At 36.1% G+C, this 27,625-nt stretch overlaps 1 long non-coding RNA gene across 1 annotated transcript; it reads left to right on the forward strand.

The window, feature by feature from the left end:
- Window positions 1-261: 261 nt before the first annotated feature.
- Window positions 262-2,750, forward strand: LOC112128550 (uncharacterized). Its single transcript, XR_002911036.1, has 2 exons — window positions 262-383; window positions 2,381-2,750. It is a non-coding gene; the product is annotated as an uncharacterized LOC112128550 (long non-coding RNA).
- Window positions 2,751-27,625: the final 24,875 nt, after the last annotated feature.

Raw genomic sequence — 27,625 nt, forward strand, 5'->3', positions numbered from 1 at the left:
TTTCTACTGTCACAGGTTTTCTGCAAGAACTGACTTCTACAAGAAACTGAGAAAGAACTGAAGCAGGGGAAGGAGTCGAATCTCCAGGCATAGGGAAAATGACAAGAGGGTAAAGAAATCATGGCTGGTCCAGGGACCTGTGAGTAGCCGAATACTGGGGCTCAAGGTTAGCTAAGGAAGTGACAAATGACGCTGGAGAGGTTTGCTAGGACAAGCCATGAAGGGTTTGTTCACTATCCATGTCATTTGAATTTTATGGGGAGTCTTTGTAAAAGTGACGTGAAGAGATTTTCATGTTGGAAAGATGACTAACTGCATCGTAGAATTAACGTGAAAGGGTGGCCCAAGGAAGCAAGTTTCTTCACAGCTATTGCAATAAACAGGTGAGGAATGACTGAGGTCTGAATTGGATGGTGTTGGCACACGAAAAAGATGAGCACATACAAGAGATATGGAAGAAGGAAAATTTGAAAAAAAAAAAAAAAAAAGGTGATTAGATAAGTGTTACCATAGAAAAAGAGAAGGAAGAAAAGGACCTAGGCTATGAATTGAGCAAGTGGATAATGATACAGTTTTTTAAGGTAGTAAACATAGAAAGTGGAGCATGTTTGTGGACCATTGTCTTTCTATTTAGTGATGTGAATATGTACTTATATTTTAGCCAGATAAACTTGAAGTAAAAAATCCAGTCTATATAGTAAAGCATGAGTTGGAGAGAGAGACTTGAGGTCTAAACTTCACTTTAAGTGCTTGATCTATAATGATGGGAAGGAGGGGAGGTGTAGCAGTCTGGCTACCTTCCTTTCTAGCTCTTGTTGCTTCAATGTTTCTAGAAGTAAAGATGGGATTTCTGAAAGTACTTAAGTAGAATGAGGTGGGAAAGTAGGCGTGAATTCAGCCTTAAGTTAATTTTACTGACAGTTCTCTATGTGCAATTGTGCTAATGATCAAAATCAGCCAAAATAACAGTGAGTTATACAAGTTTAGAGAAAGCCAAAATTGTTGCCTACCAAATAGTTTGTCACAAAAAAAGGATTCCCAAATTGCCAAGTGCTGTTTTCATTTGCTGCCTGCTGTCATTCTAACTTACCCCCTATCTATTGGAAATTTCCAGAAGGCATCTTAACTGACTTCTATGGTGCTAATTGCAGAAAACTCACCGAATTTCCTTCTTCTTTTAAAGACATTATATCCTCTTCTTTCCTGAATTAAAAATAAAATCTCAGTCCAAATCAACATTCTGACAGAAGTTTAAACAAACCTGGGGCATTAAAATGCAGTTAAAAAAAAAGAAGAAAAGGGGAGAACTAACTGTAAAATGCCCTGTCTATATAAAGAATCGGAAATGCATACAGTAATGTGTTGTTGAGTTTGGGGTGGTATGTTTATGCACTTGAGTGATTTTTGCCCTAAATATTTATCAATTGATGTGAATTCAAACCAACTACTTAAAAGTTGGGCAGTTGGGGCCAATTACGGTCAGTAGCCAGTGGCTGGCACCCAATGATGGCAACGATTTCACTGAGGATTAACCATGCGCTTGAGTACATAGGTCCTTATGCACAGAGCTGCTAGAATTCTATTTCTGCTCTCCCTTGAGCCTAGGATGACAATCATGATAAATTGTATCATACTGTGAGGTGGTTTGTGACGAAAACAAATTACCACTCGGGATCATAACACAACCTCTACACTGAGGCTCTGATAAAACACTTAGAAATGTGCAATTGTCTTTTCTCTCCTCTTTCTCTTTTGTCTTTGTTAAAAATAAAAACCAAAACCAATATATTCCCACCCAAAGAACAAACCCACAAAAAAACAAACATTTAAGATAACTGAAATGTGTACTGGGAACAATACTCTTTATCTAGCTAGAGATTGGGATTTTTATTTATCTATGGATATCTGTCTATCTAGATATCGTGTATGTATGTATCTATCTTCTTTCCTAATTATTCAGTTTTCAAGTGGAAATGAGATAGTGGAAAATGAATAGGTGGGGATTTGAAAATTATAGATGGGATAAACTGTGGAGTTAGGGAAGCTACAGGTGTTTAAAAAACTAGATAACAGCTTTCTCTATGAATTGGACAATTTTGAACTTATGCAAGGTTCTCTTTGCAGATATGCCACAGTAGTTAGCATTTTGATAAGATCTTTTTTTTAATCAGAAGGGCTAATTTATTTTATTATTTGAATATATTGGTATTTTGGTATAAGCTGGATCACCTCCCTGTTTTAAAATTAAGCCTACTCTTGGTCAAAGTAAACAGAATTCGTCCTTTTAAAGGGAAAATGCAATGCCTTATCACTTTTCACTGTTAAATTTCTTGCTTTAATCATTTAAATGGTGCGATGTTCTTGTCTCCATTCTCCCCAGGGTCTACTGGAGACCTTGGCTTTTTATTTCCCTGACACAACTTCACACTGCTGGAGCAATGCTCGGATTGCTCTGGAAACACTGGCAAATCTCAAGATGCACTTCAGCCTTCTCCATGATGAGTGTGAGTCCCTAGGCTGTCTCTCAAACTAAAGATTCCCCAGCCAGGCCACTCTAAAGAGTCTTCGACAAGGCAACATGATTACTCTGTGTGCTTAGAAGATGAGGGGTTATAAATGTCAGCTGTTGCTCTTTGAATCCTGCTAATTCATTCATTGATTCACTCATCTTTCCCACAGGCATGTGCTGTGCGTTTACTGTACTGCATGACACTGTGGAGGTTATAAAGAAATAAAATACTTGGGACTTACTCTCTATGAAATAAAATTCTAATTCTTTCTACCATATATTCTTGTGTGAGATCCCAACCTGCTCTACCTGGTGCCTGCTCTACCTGGTACCTGGACTAGGGCATTTCTGTATCAGATTAAATTTAAAGGTGTTTCAATAGTTAATAACGATCAAACGTTATAAATATTGGGAAACTATAATGGATGAGGTGGAAAAGAAAAGAAAAAGCCACTGAGTAGAAAATTAGGTAAAATAGGCATATATAAAATTAAGTCATGTGTTATGGGCTAAACCGTGTCCCCCACAAAATTCATGTTGGGGTCAGTACCTCAGAATGTGTCTGTATTTGGAGACAGGGTCTTTATAGAAATAATTAAATTAAAATGAGGTCACTAGGGTCAGCTCTAATCCAACAAGATAGGCATCCTGATAAGAAGAGGGAATTTGGATACAGAGGGAAGATTATATAAAGACACGGGGAGAGGATGACCATCTACAAGACCAGGAGAGAGGCCTGTCCGTAAGAAACCAACACTCTAGGAGAGAGGCCTTTCTGTAAGAAACCAACCCTGCCAGCACCCAGCTTTTAGAGCTCTAGTCTCCAGAACTGTGAAATAAATTTCTTTTGTTTAAGCCACTCAGTCTATGGTACTTTGTTATAGCAGCCCTGGCAGACTAATACAGCATCAAACTTGGGAAGTCATTCAAATGCATTTACTGAGCAAATCATTTGTACATATCATTATCATAAATGTTGCATAGTAGAAATTAATTTATCTAGGCCCAAAGCTCCTTGAAATTCACTTCTCTGACAAGTAAAATCACACTTTAGATATCTGAGGAACACACACATATCCAGGAACCTAAAATCAAGTGATGTGGGGCTTTTATTATTGGTAAATGGGAATTTTAAAAATGGGAAAAATCACAATAATGGTAACAATAATAATGACAATAGAAGCTGCCTACATTGAGTGTCTTCTCTGTGCCAGATATGGCAGTAAATATCACAACACCTCTCTTTAGTAGAGATTTTTATTTCTCTCAAATAAAGGAACTCTATCTATGTATCTATCTATCTATCTATGTATCTATCTATCTATCTATCTATCTATCTATCTATCTATCTATATCAGTCATCTATCAATCAATCTATATATTGGGGACCTGAAGCTTCGATAAGTTTTCTTGTTTGCCCAAGCTCTCATAGCTAGGATTTTAAATATAAATTCATCTGAGTTCTAACCCAAAGCTTTCATGGTGGAAGGGACATGGTATAGGCACGTGTTGTTCTTTCAAGGAGTGTCAGACACTTTCAAAGGATTCATCTGCCCCAAGAAAGGTCAGCTCTGTTCCCCAGGTTCCATCAATGATCCTGGGTAGGCACTGGGTTTTAATGTTTACTGAGAGCTCTGAATTCCATACTAGCCCATCAGGATGGAAACTATCCTGGGAAACTTTTGAGTATTTAGGCCTAAATATATTACTCTGGTCTAAATACTCCTAAGTATTTCAGAATTTCAGATCATTAGAAAGTTACCCTTCTTCCTCCCCAAACCTCACCCAGTTACTTGAAGAGGCACTCACAATAGACCTCTCCTTGCCTAACAGTTCTAAAGCAGTAGGGAGGAATTGTTGCTAAGGTCTTTATAAGGTCACAGCCAAATATATGAAATAGACAAGAAGACCACATATAAATTTACATAAAAATATGCCTTGAATTTGCATTTAAATGCATTTTAATCTACATAAAAGTCTATTCTTGTAGAGTATAAATTTTATAATTGTTCTTATTTAAAGCTGTCATTTATTTTTCATGCCTTGTCCACCCGCCATCCCACTTTCAGCTCTTCCAATGATGTCCGCATGCTCGGGGATGACTTCTTTCATGACCCAATTGAGATGTCATGGAGGTGCTGGCACTTTTACATAAAAAGCTCACACTAAGGCAGCCTCCATTTTTTTATCACATCAGAAAATCCACTACATAATTTTCTTTCCTCTCCCTGCCTAGTTTCTGCTCTCTCAAGTGAATGTAAAATCCACCACTGTCAAAGAAACTTGCACCAGACAGAGTTAAACAGGCAAGGAAGACTTTATTCAGGACTATTGCAATTGGGAGAGAGACTAAACTCCACACCCTTAAAATGAAAGGTGGGCAAGGTTTTAAACACCAGAGTGAACTAGTGGAAAAGTACTGAATGACATGACAGGAGGTTGGTCAGTGGGATCAGGCCACCTGTGTTTCCCAACTGGTGCTGATGGAAGTTTGGCTCCTGCCCTTTCACAGAGACTGGGAGATAGGGACTCCTCCTTGATGATGCCATTTCAGTGACGGCTCCCAGGTCCTTGAAAAAGACACTCCTTAGTTGTAAAACTTGCAGGAGGTTGGGAGAAGATTTATATCTTAAAGAGGCAGAGAGAGAGTTTCCAATTGCAAGTGTTCTAAAGTTTTTCTATGAAAAGGGAGGTCAGGGGCATAGAGTCAGGAAGAAACCTGACTAAAGTTGAATTAAACTGAGGGAAACGTTAAGGCTGTCTTTGTACCTGCAGAAATAAATATAGTTAATTAATAATTATATATGCAGCTATCCAGCCCCTTCCCCATATCTGGACTTATTGCCTTCTCTCTTTAGCACCTCTAATATGTAGAAATTTCTTGGTTTATTTGATCAATGTGGAGGAAAGGAAAAGTCACAGTGGGAGGTTACAGCAGGAAGGTGAGGAACTCAGGACAAGTAGCTGCTTTTCCATACAGTGTAAACAGAAGATGGCTTTACAGGAGTCCCCAGATATCAGTCACCTGCAATCAAGAGGGTTCCCTCATTTTAGACATTTAAGAAGGTTATTGTTTCTCTCTTTGTTTCAAGTGCTTGATAATCTTTAATGATGATCATAAAGATGTCAGCGGCATTGAGTCACTGTTTTATAGAAGGCAATGGTTTTGATGTTATCCCATAACACCCTTGTGAGTAGGGCATGAAATTCATTCACAGTGTACAGAAAAGCATAGTGCGAGGCCAAGAAGTGTAGTGACTTTTGTAGTCATCCAGATAGTGACATTTTGGAGAAAGTGAGATACTTTATAGTTTACCTCTGCCACTTACCAACTCCATGACCTTAGCCAAGTTACTTAACATGGCTGTGGCAGATTTTCCTCATCTATATAATGAGGATAACAATAACATGAAACCTTAGTGTGGCTAGGAGAATTTTGTGAGAAAACAATCCATGTGCAGCCCACCAAAAACTTCCTGAGCATGTAGGAACCACTTGAAAAACATTGACAACTATGACTTATGGGATAAACCCATGTTCTTCCTGATTCTGAAACTCACGCTTTAGGATATCATCTATGTCACTGTAACCTCGTCAGTCACCTAGAGTGTTTGAATTAAAATTTTCTATTAAACATGGAATTCCAGGAGCAGAAGGGGATGCATGACGCTTACAGATGCCACCTGTTTTTTTCTGTCTCAATTTTCCAGATAGATTTTAATTTTTTAATATCAAATACTTATAGAATCTAGTCTTTTATAACTGTTCTGCAGGTAGTAAAATAATCTCTGCAGCTACCTGACATTGGCTGGAGTGTTCTTTGCTCTATGATATTCTCAATAACAAGAAACAATAAATATCGTTTCTTTTACACAATGCATTGTTCTTTTCTGATTCCTTTAAGTCATTCTTTGGAGTTTTATCTTCTATAATGGTGCACTCACAATTATAGTATTTACATTTGTTTGCTCATACTTTCCAAAAAGATGTTAAGGCCATATGCAGTACAAATGAAGAGTCATCCATCACATGTCACGGACCACTGCTGACTCCTCAGCAGGGTTTCTTTGTACTTGACTTCTAGGACATCCTCTTGTTCGTTTGCCTTCTATCTTTGTCATTCCTATAGCTTCTCCTTCATAGAGAGAGAGGTTATTATTTCTGTATTATTTTATATTCTACTTGCTTTTTGCAGAGTCACACATAGATGTATTTTGTATACACGAGTGGTTTGTAAATGTAACTTACTTTCTGAATTCATAATCCTCATTCATGCCCATAGAGCATAAGATTGACAGGATGTTTCTCTGTCCCTGATCTTCTGGACATTGTGGTGCCGATTTTCTAACTGTAATAATCAAACCTGGATTGTATTTCATGGATAGCTTGAACAATATGTATCCATTCTATTACTTCTCTTCCAAAAAAGTGTGCTTCCTTTAGATGGTGGTCTCTCCGGAATGAAGTGACTTGGTATTTGCTAATCTTGAATACAGGCAGTTCAAAGTCTCTAAAAGAAAACAGCTTTCCACATATATTGTTGGAATAATTCTGAGATGTTTTGTTTATTCTTGAATATGTGACACTGTTAATGCATTTTAGTGAGGTGAAATGAAAATTTAAATGAGGTTATCAGAGGCTAAATGCTGTCACTCAGTGTCAGTGTTGATATTTTGGGCATTGTTCCAGCAGATCATAATCTGAGAGATAATGACTCTAGTTCTGTTTTTCCCAGCTGTTCTTACTAGTGGGAACAGCTGCCATTGTTATACTTGTAAACTCTATGCTTGGCAGCACTCTTGATGGAGTCTGAAAATGTATTTTTATTTGTGAGTTTATTTTCCTGCATGGTAAAGTTATGTTCAGATTTAAAACAGGAGCAACACAGCATTATCTGGTTGACAATAACGGTGCCTAGGAGAAATTGGAGGAATTCAGTTGCACTGAGCATGCGTTACCTTGCATTTTCCCTTTATCCTGGTTGAATGAATCATTTGTGATATACTTACTTGAATAATACTGTCTTACATTAAAAAAATCCCTCAAGGCAAATGTAGATGACTGAGCCCACAGCCTGTCATGTTGTGAGATGTAAGATTAACTAAGAAATTTCTGCTACTTTTTGTGGATGATGATTCCTCATCAGGAATTTGCCTTCTCCCACCTGGGTCCCTTTGTGCCCAGTGTCAAAATTGGAAGACAGCTGGACTTGATTAGAGGTGCATACAAAAAAAGCTTCTCCCTCCGTGGTGCCTGTCTGCAGTGTACGGATTGAACCAGCAACTTTGGCCTCATTAGCATCGTGCCCTACCAGATGTTTCTTGGAAGAATTAATATTCGACATGAAATAATTTCTCTGAATGATCAAAAATAAGAGTAAATGGATTTGAATCAAAGTGTCTTTTTTACATGAATCATACCGTATCCAAAGGATCTTCAGATTTCCTGTATCATAAATCATAAAATGGTACTAGACATCTCACCAGATGTCAGATGTACAACTTCAGGAATATCATATCGTAGATTATCTTACTGTGGGTTTTTAAAATTATGATTATCATTTTAAAGAGATAGATGTTTTGACAGAGACTGTTACGAGTTTTAAGCCTTTTGTTTAGTTGTATATGAAAAATACTTCAATTCTGTATTTATTGAGGCTACTTTTTCAGGGCAGAATCTTGAATGGAAACTTCAATGAAAGGAAAAATGTCCTAAGCCCAATACATGTGGACATTGGCTAGGATTTCCTATGAATTCCCTTCTCTTTTTGCTTTCTCTCCTATATTTTCAGCCTCAAAATAACACTCAAAATCCAGTTTTGGAGTCCTTTATAAATGCCAGTCTTTTATCGACTAACTGATGGAATTTTCAATTTGCATAAATCCTTCATTTCATCAAATTGTAGAATATCTCCTATCAGCTATATTATTTCTTAAAGTGGCTTTCCCTTTTGACTTTTCTGTTTCTACTGGTGCAGTTTCCTTTGCTCAATCATTCAAGTTTTAAATCTAGGTCATGATTGCTTGTCAGTTTCTTTCACTAGACTGTATGCTCCTTAAATACTGGAATTGTCATCTTTTATTCTTCATTGCCTGGTTCAGCTCTTGCTACACTGTGGTTGTTGAATAAACATTTTTGAAATGAATGAATATATATATATTTTAACCTTTGCTTGCTCTGGTACTCTTCTTATGATTATAGAAACTGAATAGATGATCAAAAAATTTGAATGCAGAATCAAGTTATAAAAATGTGTAGAATAAAAGGTCTTGCCTTCATTTTCATCCCTCATCTGCACATCTCTTACTGCTCCCCCTGTTGGTAACCATGGTCACTAGTTTCTTATGTTTTCTTCCGGGGTTTCATTTTGCAGGTACACATATACACACATGTGCATTCTTATTTCCTTTTTTATATCTAGAAGGTGTGTGTATCATATTACACACATTACTGTATATCTTGGTCTTTATTTGAAGTATTTTGGAAGGAAATATTTCCATGTTTGGATACAGTTCTTTCATTCCTTTCCTTTAAGTAGTATCACATTGCATTGTGAGAAGTTGTCATCATTTATTAACCATCTGAGTTGTTTCCTATTGGTGGCCATAAAAGATGCTTCAGTAAAGAGGCTTACATCATGTCACATTTGTGCAGTTAAATTCCCAGGATGTAATTTCTGGGTCGATTTTCATAATGATGACATTGCCAACTTGCCCTCGGAAAGGATGGTACTAATTTAGCCCAGCCAATATGTGAAAGCACCTGTTTCCCTATAACCTCATAAGAGGGTGTCTGAGTCTGCTGTTATAACAAAATACCTGAGACCAGGTACTTTATACAGAGCAAAAACTTATTTATCACAGTTCTGGAGGCTGCAAAGGCTGAGATCAAGGTGCCAGCAGGTTTGATGTGTGGTGAGGGCCTGCTCCGTAGATAGCACCTTCTCTTGTGGCATCCTCGTGAGGCAGAAGAGTGGAAGGGCAAAAAGGGGTTAACTTTCTCTATCAAGTCCTTTGATGAGAACAGCTAATCCCACTGTGAGGCCAGTACCCTTGTGACTCAGTAAACTCCCAAAAGCCAAACCTCCTAATACTGTGGCATTGGGGGTCAAGTTTCATGAATTTTGGAGCAATCAACATCATTCAAACGATAGCCCAGAGTCAGTTATCAAAACTTAGATTTTTAAAAAATATCTGGAGAAAAATATATTTGAATTCAATTTTAGTTAGCATTTCACTCATTATATGTAAATATGAACATTGTTTCATGCGTTTCGGCATCATTTCCATTTTCTTTTTTGTGAACTGTCTGTTCATTTCCTTCCTATTGGGATTTGGGTTGGTTTCTCATTAATTTAATTAGACAGGCTTGACCCTAGTGGGAAATTTGAGCACTCCTCAGTCCCTTTCCCTGTTCCCTGACAGTTAGCTGCACTTAGCTTGATTTTGTTTTGCATAAACTCTCTACCTGAAGGAAATTTTGATTCTCATGTGGTTAAGTTTATCAGATTTATGGCTTTTGAGTTTTGAGTCTGAATAAAAGAAGACTTTTCTTATTTCAATATTATGAAGAATTTAGTCATGTTTTCTTCTAGTAGTTTCACAGCTTAATTAATTCACATATAGATTTTTGATCATTGGAAATTTATCATGGTATAGAGTGTGGCATATGAACTTAACTTCATGCTTTTTCCAAATGTCTATTTAGTTATTCTTGCCAATTTTAGTAGTCCTCTTTTCCCTACTGATTTTAAAAGGTAGAAACAACTTTTACCTCATACTTAAATTCCCTTTTTTTTAAAAGGAATTTTTTTTGAATTGGGATTTTGCTAGGTTTTCTAGATTCTGAATTACATTTGATGGCCTATGTATGCATCAATACCATATTATTTTTTATTATTAATGCCTTATAATATTTTGATATCTAGTAAAACCAGTGATTCTTCATTGCTCTTCTGTTTCAAATATTTCTTCACTACATTGTTTATTTATCCATATTAATGTTATAATCACTGTCCTAATTCTAAATAATATGATTGTGGTATTTTGTTGGGTACATTTCAAAGAAGCAAATAAACTTAACAGAGAAATAATTATTGTATGATGTTAAATCTTCCTCTCCATGAACACATACTGTGTCTTTTGTTCAATTCTTAAGTTTTGTTTCTCAGTTGCGAATTGAAATTGTTTTCATATAGATTTACACAGGCCTTATTAAATTTATTCCTAGGGGCTTTATAATTTACTTTTATAGTATAGGACCTTTCCTTCTATTATACTTTCTAACTGGCTATTGTTTGCACGTGTAAAAACAACTGATTTTTTAATATTAGTATTACTCTTGTTTTCTGCAATTTTTATGAACTTACTGTTTGCAGTAATTTTTATTACCATTTGTGATTTTCAGGCATAATCAGATCAGGTAAAATTAACAGTCTTTTTACTTTGAATTTGTATTACTGTAATCCTTTTCATTTTATTTTGTTTTATTTTTGCTTAGTTCTTCATTTACAACATTACATGACGGCTTTTATAGTAGTTACGCTTGTTTTGTTCTGACTTTAGTGAGATTATTCCTATTTTTTTGTTTGTTTGTTTCAAGCATTTTGCTTACTTTAGGCTTAGACATCCCTCTCTCTCGCTGTAAATGTATGTATATGAGTGTGTATATTTATAAATTGATGTGCTTTTAGCATCTACAAATATGAAGTTCAACTTAGTATTTGTGTCAATTTAAGTCCTCCAGAAATAAATGTTCAAAAAGGATTAGACAGGCAAGAGATTTATTGAGACAAATACATAAGAATAAAAGAGGAGGAGTTGTTAGGCCTGCGCACAGCATTGCAGGCCTGAGACCGACAATGTTAAATGAGAGATGGGAGGAAGGGAGACCTGACAAGAAGGCTCTCAGACCCTAGTGCTGTTCTCAGAACATTTGGTCACAGTGATGTGGAGTTCCTGAGCCAAAGATTCCCATCAGAGGGTTCTGTGGATCTGCAGGATTGGACTTCCTTCGTGTCCCTTCCGTGTCTGCCTGGGAGAATCCTGAGGGAAGTGTGGTCTCCATGTGCCTGCAGCGGAGATCCTGAAGGGGGTCTGCTGGGGCTGCCTGTTGGCCATGCCTGCTGTGCTCCCTGCAGGAATGAATCTGTTGAATCAGAGCTGAGAACTGCATTTCCGTGGCTTCCACAAAATTACTCTTGTAGTTAACTGCTGGTGGTGTTTATTTTCATGTAGAATGCCTGCATTTCTACTCTTAGGGCACACTCACATTTTCCTGAGTGAGAGATGAGGGTCCAAGCCTTTTGGGTCTTAGGTAACCCCCATTTGATATTTGATACAAACATTGGTAGATTTGTTCCCCTTCTAGAATGCACACTTAAAAGATCAAAAGAGAAGTAGACACTTGCAATAGAAATGTTTACATCTAAGAATATTGAATTTAGGCGTCACTTATTATGGCTTCTTCAGTAACAGGATGAACAGGAGAAAATGTACAACAAATTTTGAGCTGTAGTGTGGTAGAAACCTAAGTCTTAAAATCTGATAGGCAGCTTATGATCGCAGAAACAACATGAACTTTGGAGTTAGATAAGCCTGGGTCCATAACCTGGTCATTACCACAAATTGCTTATTTTACACTATGAGCCTAAGGTACTCTTTCTTTGGACGTAGGTAGAAAACATTTCCCAGCATCCCTTGTACTGGGTATGGACATGTGACTAATTCTGTCCTACAGAATGGGAGTGGAAGGGCTGTGTGCCACTTCTAAACCTGGCCATAAAAATCTTCAACATGACATTCTCCCTTCTTCTAACTGGATTCAAATGATAATGAGGCAGCAGGGGATGGCAGAGCCATCAGATGAAAGGAACTCACCCTAAATGATGGCCTGGATGAGAGCTGTAATCATGAAAACCCACCCAGTAGCTTACGTGAGCAAGAAATGAGCTTGCATTATGTTTGGGCCATTCCATTACTAGGTCTATCTATAACTTAGAATACTGATATGTGATCTAGTGAGAATTCAATGCTAATACCTAAAGAATATTTAATTCACAGTAGATGCTCAATAAATATTAAATCCTACCCTCATTGGTAGCTTAGCCAAAGGGTACTTGAAAATGCATAGGTTTTAAATAATAGAAATAAAGTTTAAATAATCTAAATTCAGGCTGTTTTCAAGATCCATAAGAATCATAATCAAATTCTTAATAATTTGTTATTTTATAGCACATCACTACCTGTAGAAAAATAGCAGTACAGGAGGTATAGAGTTGGAGCATTTTGCACAGCTTGTTCAGATGTGGGAGGATCATTATTCACTCATATATGCAGGACTTAAAAGAAAATCTCATGTCACACATGAATTCTCCAGATGTAGAAATAATACTTTGTAGCTGATCTTTTACTTAGTGAGTTCTAGAGAAAAGCTATGACATGCAATTTTTGGCACTAGACAATATCTGGACAGCAGAAAATTCACTAACATTAAAAACAATATTTTTTAAACAACTTAGTTGTGTTGGTCACTGTTGCTAGGCATGTAAGTCATATGACACTCACAAAAGAAATAAAGCAATTGTGCATTCTAATTATTAAGAAAAGAAAACAAAGATCTCTAAATCCTTAATGCTGACCCTAACTCTGTTTCTAACGCTAACCCTCTAACCCTAAGTATGTCTGCATGGGGTTGAGGTCTTGTGCATAACTACACAAAATAACAGAATGGCACTCCTGGAGGGGCTGGTAGAAAGCAGTTTACACAGGCAATCTCATTTGAGCCTCAGACTAGCCCTTTGAAACAGGCACTTCCCACCATTTATAGATGGTGTAACTGAGGTTCAATGAAAGCAAATAATAAATAGAGCAATGCACCCAAGAGTGAGGAGTTAAGCCTGGATTTGATTATGAATCTGACTGTGCTCAAACCTATGTTCCCTCCACTAGACAACACTAATTTACCTGTAATTAACTGTGTAGGCTTGAGTCTTTTTTCCCAAACAACTGAATTTATCATTTGAAAACCTAAATTTTTTTCTTTTCTTTTTTTTTTTTTTTTTTTTTAATGATTCCGCAACCTTTCTAAAACCCAGCCTTGGCTTAGGATGGGTTGTTGTTATGCATGTTATCTCTTGATATGTTGATATTGTTGTTATCTCTTTTATTGTCGCACACTCAGGGCAATGCTATCATCAAGGGATACCAAAGCACTTCTGCCGGCTGTTCTAGGAAAAGGCAGTGCTAGATGAACCCCCTTTTCCAGTTAGTTTGTCCTGTTTCCACATTTGCTGTTTTTAAGAAAGGCATGAAAGGGCCCCGTTTTTTCCAAAGTATCATTTTAAATCACTATTCTTTACCTCCAAAGAAGTGCTCACTAGACACAAAGAAATGACTAATATCTTAAATCAGAACACCTAATTTCTGATACTGTCATTTACAAACTGTGCAGTTTTTGTTAAATTACATATTCTCTGACCTTCAGTTTTCATGTGTGACAAATGTGAATATTAATACCTGTGTCATATGTTTATTGTGTCAACTTAATGAAATATGTAAAAAAGTGTTTCAAAATCAGCCGGGCATGGTGACTCACACCTGTAATTCCAGCACTTTGGGAGGCTGAGGCAGGTGGATCACGAGGTCAGGAGATCAAGACCATCCTGGCTAACACAGTGAAACCCCTTCTCTACTAAAGATACAAAAAATTAGCTGGGCGTGATGGCGGGCGCCTGTAGTCCCAGCTACTTGGGAGGCTGAGGCAGGAGAATGGGGTGAACCTGGGAGGTGGAGGTTGTAGTGAGCCGAGATCGCGCCACTGCACTCCAGCATGGGCAACAGAGCAAGACTGTCTCAAAAAAAGAAAAAAGAAAAAAAAGTGTTTCAAAATCTAAAATATTTGCTAATTGCTAATATTTTCACCACTAAAAAGTAAAGATTTCAATGCTTAAGTTCTTCCGATAGTCAGAACAACAGCTCACATCCTTGGGTATTTACTCATTTATTTTGCATTTGGCTCAACTTACAGCATAATTCCTTTCCACTTTTTATCTTGATTTGGGTATATATTGCTGTTACATGTGATTATGATTGTGATTTTGTGTGTGTGTGTGTGTGTGTATGTATGTGGTGTGGTGGGTAGTGGCAAAGACATCCTTATACTCTATTTTCATCTACGTATTTGTAATTGGAAGATACTCTTTTGCCTTCTCTTTCAACACAAAAAATAACCCCTTTTCTGAGAATATTTTCTTTAGCTATCTTTCCAATCTGTCTATTTCTCCTCTGTGCAGTTAGGAGAATGCATTGATCCGAGTATCCCTTCCAGCTCTGAAACTCCGATTCCATTGCTATCTGTTGAACTGCCTCCAAGTTGTCCCTGCTCCTTTGAAGTTTATGCCACAGTTCACTGCATCAAATCACAGAAGTGATGAAGGCTGACCCAGCATTCTATGCTATTTTCAAACAGTGGAACATGGCTGTTTTATAATGAACGTTAAGCCTACCTTCTATTCTGAAGTTAAATGACATTCTTCATTTAAAATGTGAAAGTTGCTTCCAAAATCAATAATCACCTGGCAACTGTGGTAATAGGTCTTTTGGACATGTAGAAGATAATTATATAATCTCTTTTTAAAAAATACAACATGAAATATTAAGAAAGAAGGGTTTGGGGGACAGTTTTTGAACACAAATGCAATGTGACTAATGTTATGGTCAGATGCTCATGTTTATGAAAGTTCTCCTTATGGCCAGATGGATAAACTATTTGTTGTCAACAAATGGCAAAATATGGGATAATAAAACAGCAGCTGGTGAGGTTTTGGCTGGAATGTGCATATGTACACAAAAATACACACACCATACACACACATACATATACACAACGGCATACATATTAGAAAGAGATAAATGTTATTAATTTCATTTTCTAAACGTGAAAAATACAAATAAAAATATATATCTCGCCAGTGTTTTGTGCACCAAATAATGTTCTGGTTGCATTCTAACTTTTGGAGACCTCACAAGGAAATAGCCTGTTCTTTTTTTTTTTTTTTATACTTTAAGTTCTAGGGTACACGTGCACAATGTGCAGGTTTGTTACATATGTATACATGTGCCATGTTGGTGTGCTGTACCCATTAACTCTATATTTACATTAGGTATATCGCCTAATGGTATCCCTCCCCACTCCCCCAACCCCATGACAGGCCCCAGTGTGTGATGTTCCCCACCCTGTGTCCAAGTGTTCTCATTGTTCAATTCCCACCTATGAGTGAGAACATACAGTGTTTGGTTTTCTGTCCTTGTGATAGTTTGCTCAGAATGATGGTTTCCAGCTTCATCCATGTCCCTACAAAGGACATGAACTCATCCCTTTTTATGGCTGCATAGTATTCTATGGTGTATATGTGCCACATTTTCTTAATCCAATCTATCATTGATGGACATTTGGGTTGGTTCCAAGTCTTTGCTATTGTGAATAGTGCTGCAATAAACTTACATGTGCATGTGTCTTTATAGCAGCGTAATTTATAATCCTTTGGGTATATACCCAGTAATGGGATGACTGGGTCAAATGGAAATAGCCTCTTCTTATAGAAGGTTCTATTTAGACAGAAAAGAGCTGGCTGGCCAACTTCAGGGTCTCAAGGGCAGCAATTCAGTCTCTTCAGGTTGGTACGCCTGCTGTGATAGCTTCTGTTACCCTAAAAACACTGCTCTGAGAGCCACCTGTGTTGGTGCCTACTCTTCCATGGGAGTTTGGGTCAGAGGGCACATTCTGCTTATTCATGTGCCAACATAAGGAAACCTCAATAGGAACCCTAATGTTCATGTCCCAAAGACTGAACTGAATCCACAGTGCTATCCCCACAATCCAGCAAGTGAGATTCAGAGAGAAAAAGTCATGTATTAGGTGGATGCAAAAGTAATTGTGCTTTTTGCCATTACTTTTATTGAGGTAACTAAATTACATGGCCATCATCAAGGTATGCTTGCAGGAGATGTTGAAAATTACTGTAACTTGGCCTTTTAATGTGAAGGAGGCACTTTTCTCATTAAAAGAGTTCAAATCCCCAGCAGTGAATGTTGTAAATGGGCTCTGATTAGGTCACAATTTATGAATTTTAGATTATGAGAACCTTAGGAAGATTTAGGAGGGTACACAGGGCTGGCTGGCCACAGAACGGTCCCATACACAGGCATGTCTGCAATTTCAGAAGAGGAGAAATATACTGTGTTTCTCTAGTTCTCCTTCTGACAAGTATGACAATGAGGACCTACATGGAAAACAAACTTCTCATTAGTTTTCTTTTCTGGAACAATTTAGAATTATGAATCCACTTTTCTCTGAGAACTGGACTCACAAGACCTGCAATTCAGTTGCCATCTCACTCCATGAGGATACTTGGTGCTGTTCTTATCCGAGCATACTTCATAACTCTATTCAATGTTGCTAGCTATGCACTCATCTGAATGGGCTTTTACTTGAAGTTGGGCTGGAAAATGTTTTGTTCAGTGAGTATTCTGTGTGTTCTAAGCATTTGTTTTTATATTTTTCTTCTGTCTGGAAAAAAGAGGTCAGAAGAGTTCAAGAGCTCTTTTCCTAACTTTCTCTAATGGTAATGTCCTCAAAACCCAAACACAATAGATTTTTAATGCTCTCTGTTCTAATCACTGCTTTTGACAGCATCTAATTATAACATGTGTGCTCTTCTAAAAGATCACCATGTTTTATGCTAGTCCCTTGAGCTGTTTTGAGATCCTTTGAACCTGCAGATTGTTTGTAACTTCTTACTTGTAAACCATTAATATATGCTGAGTATTCACATTGCTAATTAATTCACAAGAAGGTTGAATTGGTGAGTGCTGTGCATCATAGAACCTGTGGTGGTATATATTATAAACCCAACGATTTCCTTTTTCATTTTGATTACTAGAGAATCATTCATTTCCTGGTAGTGAATCAGAGGCCACAGAAATTCCCATCTCAGTTCCAGCTATCTTGCTTATATCACTTATTTTTTCATTTATAAAAAATTATTATTACCATTACAATCTTTGCGATTTGGTTGCTGGTGAACTTAACAAACTCATTTTGTCTCTCACAACTTTTCATTCTAACTGGGCTGTTAGCTATTGGTTAAGCAAAATGTATGGAGAGCATTAGGACAAATAGCTAATGCATGAGGGGCTTAAAACCTAGATGAAGGATTAATAGGTGCAGCAAACCACCATGGCACATGTATACCTATGTAACAAACCTACACGTTCTGCACTTGTATCCTTTTAAAAATAAAAAAATGTTATGTCATTAAGATTATCATACTTTCATGTAGGCTTCAATTTTCCATCATTCAAGAATTTTGCAAGTAAATCTCATTAAACAAATATGTGTGTTAATTACGACATCAAAAAATATAGCTGCCTCCTTTTCATTCAGAGAGGTAACACCATGCACCTCAGATGAGTAATGTTGAATCTCTGATTTTTAATATGACTCAGATCAATAGGCATTTATCCAAATTCTTTCTCTCTTTGGTTTTAAGGCTGATTTCTTTTTCTTCCACTTCTACTTCTCTGATTACTTTCTTCTTAGTTCCTTTGATGGACTTTATATCTGACTACTTTTTCCCAAATTTTTTAATTGTGACAAAATACACATGAAATTTGCCATCTTAGTGATTTTTAAGTGTGCAGTTCAGCAGTATTAAATACATTTGTAATGTCTGCAACCATCACCAGCATTCATCAGCAGCACTCTTTCCGTCATGTGAAAGTGAAACTGTATACCCATTAAACAATTCCTATTTCTTCTCCCCTCAGCCCCTGGTAACCACTATTCTATTTTCTGTCTCTATGATTCTGACCACTCCAGGGACCTCATATAAGTGGAATCATACAGTCATTTTTGTGTGTGAATATGGCTTATTTCACTTGGCATAATGCCCTCAAGTTTCCTCCGCATTCTAGCATATATCAGAGTTTTCTTCCTTTTTAAGGCTGAATGATATTGCATTGTATGTGTATACCACATTTGTTATTTATTCATCTGTCAATGGACACTTGGGTTGTTTCCATGTTTTAGCTACTATAAATAATGCTGCAATGAACATAGGTGTACACGTATCTGTTCCAGACTCTGCTTTCACTTCTTTTGGGTATATATATCTGGAAGTAAAACTGCTGGATTACATGGTAATTCTGTATTTAACTTTTTTAAGGAGCCACCACACTGTTTTCCACAGCAGCCATAACACTTTACATTCCCGCCAACAGTGCAGAAGTGTTCCAAATACTTCATATCCTTGCCATTACCTGCTATTTTCTGTTATTTTGATAGTAGCCACCCTAATGTTGTGAGGTGGTATGTTGTAGTTTTTATTTGCATTTCCCTAGTGACTAGAGATGTTGAACATCATTTTATGTTCTTTTTAGCCATTTGTATTTTGTAAAGATATGTCTATTAAAGTCTTTGTCCATTTTTTTTGCGTGACAGAGAGTCTTTCAAGTGATTACTGGTACACCAACTAATAACATGTAACAAATTCTTAAATTCTGTCATCTGATAATTTTGATTAAGAGAAACTAAAAGGAACCCAAACAATTATACTAGTATTCATTTTTCTAACCATCAGCAGGAATGAACTACTTGAAGGCTGGCTGCCATTTCACACATGTTACAAATAACTACTACTTTTTCAGCAATTCAAGAGAGCATTAGGGGGAAAAATATTTAACATCTTTCTTCCTTCAAATAAATCTTTTACTAGATATACCTTTTGGCTCAAGCAACATTGACATATATGTTGCTTGAGCCAAAAGGCATAGGAAACAGACAATATACCCATTACATTTCTAAGGCATATGAGGTTAAAAGATGAAATCTTTAGATATCTTCTAAGTCGGTACAAAGAAGCTAGATTTGTTACTTTCCAAAGTGTGAAGGGACCTACTGCATAACATACAGAAATAATTTAATGACTTTTCATAAGAATATAATTCAAGCTTTGCTAAAGCTTCATATTTTATGAGCTCATGTAAAATGCCAATCCATGAAACAGGCAAGTCTTTCTTCTCCTATCCATTTATGCAGTAGTTTTATAGATTTCTGGCCAGATGTTGCAGACAAAGGCCAAGAGGTTAATCGAGATTTCATACCTGCCCAGTGGGAAGTAGATCTGGAGTAAAGTCTCTCTTCCTGGGTCACCCTCTCCACTTCATTGCTGCAGCTGCCATGGGATACTAGTGCCATGGCTTCCTTGGCCTTGAACTCTTCCTCCCTCTGTAGGCAGAACTGTTCAATCTCAGCCCGAGCTGCTGCTTTGGTCAGCTTCAGCTTCTGGTTCTCTAGCTTGTGGGCATCTGACACCTCACCTGTCATTGATGAGCACTTAGGTTGATTCCACATCTTTGCTATTGTGAATACTGATGCAATGAACATTTACATGCATGTGTCTTTATGGTAGAATGAAAACTGGCACAGGACAAGGATGCCCTCTCTCACCACTTCTATTCAACATAGTATTGGAAGCCCTAGCCAGAGCAATCAGCCAAGATAAAGAAATAAAGGCATCCAAATAGGAAGAGAGGAAGTCAAACTATCTCTGTTTGCAGATGACATGAATATATATCTAGAAAACCTCGTAGTCTTGGCCCTAAAGCTCCTCCAGCTGATAAACAACTTCAGCAAAGCTTCATGATACAAAATCAACGTGCAAAAATCACTAGCATTCCTATACATCAACGACAGTCAAACCAAGAGCCAAATCAGAAAGGCAATCTCATTCACAAATGCCACAAAAAGAATAAAATACCTAGGAATACAGCTAACCAGGGAGGTGAAAGATATCTACAATAAGAATTACAAAACACTGCTCAAAGCAAAGAGTGAAGACACAAAAAAATAGAAAACATCCCATGCTCATGGTTAGGAAAAATCAATATAATTAAAATGGCTATATTGCCCAAGGCAATTTACAAATTAAACACTATTCCCATGAAACTACCAATGTTATCCTGCACAGAACTAGAAAGAACTATTTAAAATTCATATGGAACCCAAAAAGTGACTGAATAGCCAAGGTAATCCTAAGCAAAAAGAACAAAGCTGGAGGCATCACGTTACCCAACTTCAAACTACACTACAATTCTACAGTAACCAAAATAGCATTGTGCTTGTGTAAACACAGGCACATAGACTAAGGGAACAGAATAGAGAGCCAAGAAATAAGGCTGCACATCTACAACCATCTGATCTTCAACAAAACTGACAAAAACTAGCAATAAGGAAATGACTCACTATTCAATAAATCATGCTGGGATAACTGGCTAGCCATATGCAGAAGACTGAAGCTGGACCTCTTCCTTACACCATATACAGAAATCAACTTAAGATGGATTAAAGATTTAAATCTAAAACCCCAAACTATAAAAACCCTGAAAGACAACCTAGGCACTACCATCCTGGACATAGACATAGGAACGGGCAAAGATTTCATGACAAAGGCACCAAAGCAATCGCAGCAAAAGCAAAAATTGACAAATAAGATCTAATTAAGAGTTTCTGCACAGCAAAATAAACTATCAACAGAGTAAACAGACAACCTATAGAATGGGGGAAAATATTTGCAAACTATGCCTCTGAGAGAGGTCTAATATCCAGCGTTTATAAGGAACTTAAACAAATTTGTAAGAGAAAACCCCATTATAAAGTGGGCAAAGGAAATGAATAGAGACTTCTCAAAAGAAGACATACATGTGGCTAACAATCATATGGAACAAAGCTAATTACCACTGATTATTAGAGAAATGCAAATCAAAACCACAATGAGATACCATCTCACACCAGTCAGAATGGCTATTATTAAAATGTAAAAAAATAACAGATGCTGGTGAGGTTGCAGACAAAAGGGAACACTTACATGCTGTTGGTGGAAGTGTAAATTAGTTCAGCCACTGTGGAAAATAGTATGGTGAATTCTCAGAGAACTAAAAGCAGAATTACCATTCGATCCAGCAATCCCAGTACTGGGTATATACGTTTGTCCATTTTTTACATCTTTTCTTGTTTTGAAGTTTGAGGTGTTCTCTATATACTCTGGATATTAATCCTTTATCAGATATATGATTTGCAAAAATGTTCTTCCATTTTGTGGGCTACTTTTTTATTGTATTCATACTATATTTTTATGCACAATTAAAAACAAATTTTCATTAACTCCAGTTTGTCTATATTTTGTCTTGTTGCCTGTGCTTTTGGTGTCATATCGGACTGCTGTTCAACTACACAATTACCGCTAAACAACTTAAGTACATGTCTTTCATACATCTCAAACATCTCAAAATAGTCCTCTAAATTGGACATATTTGCCCCCAAGTCCCCAAGTCTAAGGAGGGAAGTAAACGAAGCAATAACCCTCTGTTTAATCTCAATCTGAGTTAATGGCCTTTGTATCTATTGGCTACGCAAGAGAAAAACTTCAGGTGTAAATAGTTTCCCACCACCTCTAGCCAGCCCTTATCTGATAAGAAAACAAAACAAAACCAAACAAAACAAAACATTTTGGTACTTCACTTGTACCACAATAGTACTATTACAAGGTAGAATAATTAGGACAAAATTTACCCTTTTTCATTTGATGGCACTTATGACAGGTGACTGAATCACAGTGGCTTGTGACAGGTGACTTTGAATGGTTAAATATTGTTTCTAATCCTCCAGGCTAATTGATTTGATACATCTGTCGGATCAGTGTGCCTCCTAATTCAGCAAGTCTTGTGAAAAATGTTTTAGATCAGATATAAATTTAGATGTTTACAGTTTGAAAGGGGAGAGAAAGATGACTAGAATGGATAGATACTGAATATCTTCAAAACTCAAGAGCTAATAAGCATAAAAAAATGTTAAAGTTGCAGCAGAAAATTGACTTACTAGATGAGATCCCCATATGCCTCTATGTTTCTCTTTATGAATCCCCTCAATATACTATGGATTTTTATGAGAATAAACTTGGTAAGATATTTTAAATACCCATAGAACATTTGCCAAACACATGTCTCTGTGTTAGCTGGATCGGTAATTAAATTTACCTTCCTCAGTCTGATTGATAATGCAAGAAAAATAAACCCTCTAATTAATAGCTATTATTTCCAAAGTGTATCCCAAATCTCTTGGGAGTCTCCTGTTCTCAATATCATCTACTATTTTAAGTTATATTCTCTTTCATCTAGATTTTTTGTAATTATCTGTGTAAATTACTTTTAGTTATCCTTTCTCTTCTTTGCCATCTTTTCCTCAGCTCAGACTGATTTTTCTAAAACAAAAATCTCAGCTTTTTCTTCTTGATATAAAATCATTAAAGTTTTACCACATTTCCTATATAATCTAGTGCTAACTCTTTAGCTTGACATCTGGCATAAACCTACATGGCCCCTCCTACTATAGTGTTTTAACGATTACACTTTTCAAGCCAAGCAATCCATATCTGTTGCTGTTCTTATAAGGGGCCAAGGTCTTCATGTTTCTGCATGTTTACAATTGAGTTCTCTCCACCTGGACCCCATCTGCCATTTTCTTTACCTGTCAACCTCCAAGTCTCTCTTAAGAATCCAACTCAGAAGATGTACTCTTTGTGAAGTCTTCTACTGCTCTATTGTGAAGAGTGAGATACTCTCTTTCTTGTGAGCCGATAGCATGTATAACACTAATGTCACACTTTGTCCATTGGATTTCATCTATATATTTATTTTTGGATTCCTTAACAGATTGTGTGAAGCCCTCAAGGTCAAGCCCTTATTGACATCTTTATTTATACCAGAATATAGCACAGTGGGAAACACCAAAACAGATGGTCAAGAAACATCATGTGTACAGAGAAATAAATGAAGTGTAAGGTTTATAAATCACCTATACTTACAAAGAAACAATAAAATGAACACAGACTTCCTCTTCTAACAAAATATAATTTTGTACATTATTTAATTCCTGCTGAAATCAGTATCATTGACAATGAAAATGTTTCTTATTTCAATTGTCTGTTGCTGACAAGAGTGCTGAAAGAAACTAAAACACTTTGAAAGATAAAGTAAAACAATTCCTTTGGAAATGAAGTATTTGTAAAATCAAAAACACTGAGAATCTAATGATTATGAGTTCAAATAGAAAATATGACTTTAGGCTTAGTGTTAAACAGTAACTTTATAAAAGGAATAGAAGCATAAAAATAAAAATAGCAATAGAACGCACATATACTATTTTCAAATCTATACAAATTCGCCCTCCCAACAGTTTTAATAAAGCTCAGTCCTTTGAAATAGTTTACGGAAGTGAAGTTCAAATGAAGTTTGTTTCATTAGTACTATTATCTCATCTAGATCACAAATTTCCAAAGGACAATCTTTAGATATATAGGAATACTGTTAAGTGATTTGTGATATTCATGTCTATGAAATATATAAATAAAACTTTGGTATGTGATATGGTTTTGCTGTGCCCCTACCCAAATCTCAACTTGAATTGTAGCTCCCAGAATTCCCATGTGTCATTGGAGAGACCCAGTGGGAGGTAATTGAATCAAGGGGGTGAGTTTTTCCCGTGTTATTTTTGTGATAGTGAATAAGTCTCATGAGATCTGTTGGTTTTATAAAGAGCAGTTCCCCTGCACACGCTGTCTTGCCTGCCCCCATGTAAGACGTGCCTTTGCTCCTCCTTCGCCTTCTGCCATGATTGTGAGGCTTCCCCGGCCATGTGGAACTGTGAGTCCATTAAACCTCTTTTTCTTTATAAATTACCCAATATCAGGTATTTCTTCACAGCAGTATAAAAATGGACTAATACAGTATATAAGGTTAGGTTTTCTATATACAAATATAAAGATTGAATTAAGAAGTATCAGCATCATTTATTATATAATGTGACAAAGAATGCTATAATTTATTTATTGTCTCTATTTATTAAGTAGACATAGTGCATAGCAATTGGGGTGTTCTAAGCAAAGTCACTTTTGTTATATACTCTTAACCAGAAACAATCTTTTCTCAAAAAGGTGAAGCCAATTTGTGGAGATTCAAGTAAAATGTATATTTTCTGGTGAGCTCATGCCCAGTATTGAAATACAACAAATTTTTTTTCTCCCTGAAGTTTTTTCAAAATAAATAAAGTAGAGGCATAAAATCATATTCAAAATTATTCAAAATAAGATATACAGCCAGCCAGTATAAATTTAGCCCAACATATTATAACATATATATCTATAGAGCTATTAATATAATTGGTATTCAGAGTGATGACTTTGGAATACTTTAAAATATTAAAATGACTTTTGAATTATGTGATTTTTAGTGTTTATTTTAATTCTATAGTTCATTACTTTTGTGATTTTCTTATACTGGACATGGCTTATGTATTGATGTTTGGATAATCAATATATTCAATTCATCAGATTAAATAAAAACGATGAATTCTAGACATTGGACTTTAACATCCTGTGATTTAGGGTTTATTACAGAACAATGAAAGAAATGATGTAAAAATTTCATTGCTTCTAATAAATGGAGCCAGACCTTTCAGAAAGATATTGAGAAAAATGAATTGTAATACTAACAGCTGAGAATCCCCATATTAAATTCAAATTTTATAAAACTAAGTTATCAATAAGAAACATAGAAACTACCTAAAGTTCACTGTACAACTCCATAACTGTGCTAGTGTTTCTATTTTAGCCATGGTGGTAAACTAGACATTTATTTCCTGAGGTATATCTGTTACGAAAATCATTTTTTTTTTTTTTTTGAGATGGAGTCTCACTCTGTCGCCTAGGCTGGGGTGCAGTGGTGCAATCTTGGCTCACTGCAACCTCTGCCTCCTGGGTTCAAGCGATTCTCCTGCCTTAGCCTCCTGAGTAGCTGGAATTACAGGCGTGTGCCACCACGCCCAGCTAATTGTTGTATTTTTAGTAGAGACAGGGTTTCACCATGTTGGTCAGGCTGGTCTCGAACTCCTGACCTTGTGATCCACCTGCCCCGGCCCCCTAAAGTGCTTAGATTACAGGTGTGAACCACCACGCCTGCCAAAAATCATTTCATTTTTGGGAAATTGTACCCATATTTATTTTTGTTTAAAACTTTTCTTTTGTTTACTTTTTAAGTATATACATTTACGGTTGTGTGTGAATAAAGGTTACAATTTTAATAACAGTAAACAAAAGCTCTTCACAAGCTAAAAATAAGGTGATCTATCAATTTTATAGGATGTAAAGATGTATTATATATTCATAATGCACAGAACAATTAGAGGCATTGGTAGTGTAAAATTTTGGCTCTTTTAATGTTTGCTTAATACAATTAAATACAGTTCAAAATCACACTGTATCATAAATGTTTCAAGATTTTTTAGATTTTATTAGTTTCAAAAAATAGATTTAGTTAACAAAAAAATGGAAAATGTCTATTTTTTCTAGTATTTTCTTTTCATAAAATAATGGTCTTTATCAACTTGTTTGTTCTTAAAGATGTTCTCTTTCAGAATTTATAGGCTTATTTATCATATTTTCTTAGAATAAAAAATCACCAGAATTATAGAATCTTAGCCAAAAAAAAAGAGATACATGTTTTAAGCTGTAGAATTTTATAAAGCAACAAGGGAAGATAGCTTGAAGCAATACATTTTACAGAATTTTCTTTACACAGATAATTTATTTATTTATAGAGGTTGGCAGATAACCATTCTTTCCATTCAAACTAAAACCATATTTATGATGATAATTTTAAACATCCTGTGCATAAATATTTATTTATTAAGTGGTTATAGGTATTTGGGAAACAGCTGCAGAAATAATTACCACGGAAAAAACTTTAGGTCAGAGAGATTATTTTTTACCTTATATAAATACCAGAAAAATACATTTAGTTTAAAGGTAAATGTGCTGCTGTAACCAATGTATTAGAAGACTGCAAAATGTCTGAATTCTGGAATTCTTGGAGGGCAGCATGACAATAAAACTTACTGAACCATTGGTTGAAATTTCAGTAGAAGCTATGCGGAATTAAAAAATTGAAGGCATGTGTACATTTCTTTAAATGCTTTTCAGAAATTCCTGAGCAAAAATAATTTCCTTTTTTGTTGGAAAACCATTAGGAAGCTTTAAAAGTGGCAACCCTAGTGAGAAAGTTTTGAGAGGATATATAGCTTCTGCAAATGGTTATATGAGAAGGAGACAGAAATACCTTCATTTGCAGTTAAAATAAATTCATATCTCTAAATGCCAATTAGCAGGTCCCCATTGACTCTTGGTGATTCATTCTATAATGAAATCATAAATGTTTCTGTAGAGTGATCCTACACGTCTCCCCAGAGGGCAGCAAAAGTATCATGAGACAGATGTTGGAAGTCAGCCATGGCCCACCTGCAGCAGTGGGGTTCTGATTTCCTTAGCAGCGGTGGACAGGTGCAGGCAGGAACGCATAGGGCATCTGGCTTACACATCAGGTATTATGTACATCTGGAGCAATGTCAAAGCCATAATTAATACAAAAGCATATTCTTCACTATATTTTGGAGTCCCTAAATCCCCAGAGTAGGACACATCATCGTTTTCTTCTGAAACTTAGCTCTTTGATACCACAAATAATGCTGAATTAAAAGAGAACAGACACAATTGTTACTTTCCAAAAACTTGTAAAAATACTGTTGGATATAAACCCAGGCATTTACGTTCAGGCTTTCTAAAACAAATTCAGTGAGACAGAAAAAATAAATCATGTAGATTTCAGGGAAATAGCTAAGATAAATATGGTAAAATAAAAGAAATTTAAAATGAACAGAATCTATCAAAGGTGTTGCTTTGTAACAATTATATTTTTATTATAAAATATGTGATAGTTCTTATGTCTTTATCTTTAAAGAGGCTCTAAAATTGTAGCTAAGGGATCTAAAAATGCAAAGAGCTCGTTTTTTTTCTGGCATTCTTGTTATAACTCGTCTGGTGATAAATACAAAATCATAAATCAAAAAAGGAAATCATTTTCATTAGTAGAGTTCTTCCATAAGAATTAGTTTATCCGCACTAATCTATTTTATTTTCATTATTGTATTTAAACAGCAAGATGTCACACA

This window comes from Pongo abelii, chromosome 14 (assembly GCF_028885655.2).
Source record: "Pongo abelii isolate AG06213 chromosome 14, NHGRI_mPonAbe1-v2.0_pri, whole genome shotgun sequence".
Lineage (NCBI taxonomy): Eukaryota > Metazoa > Chordata > Mammalia > Primates > Hominidae > Pongo > Pongo abelii.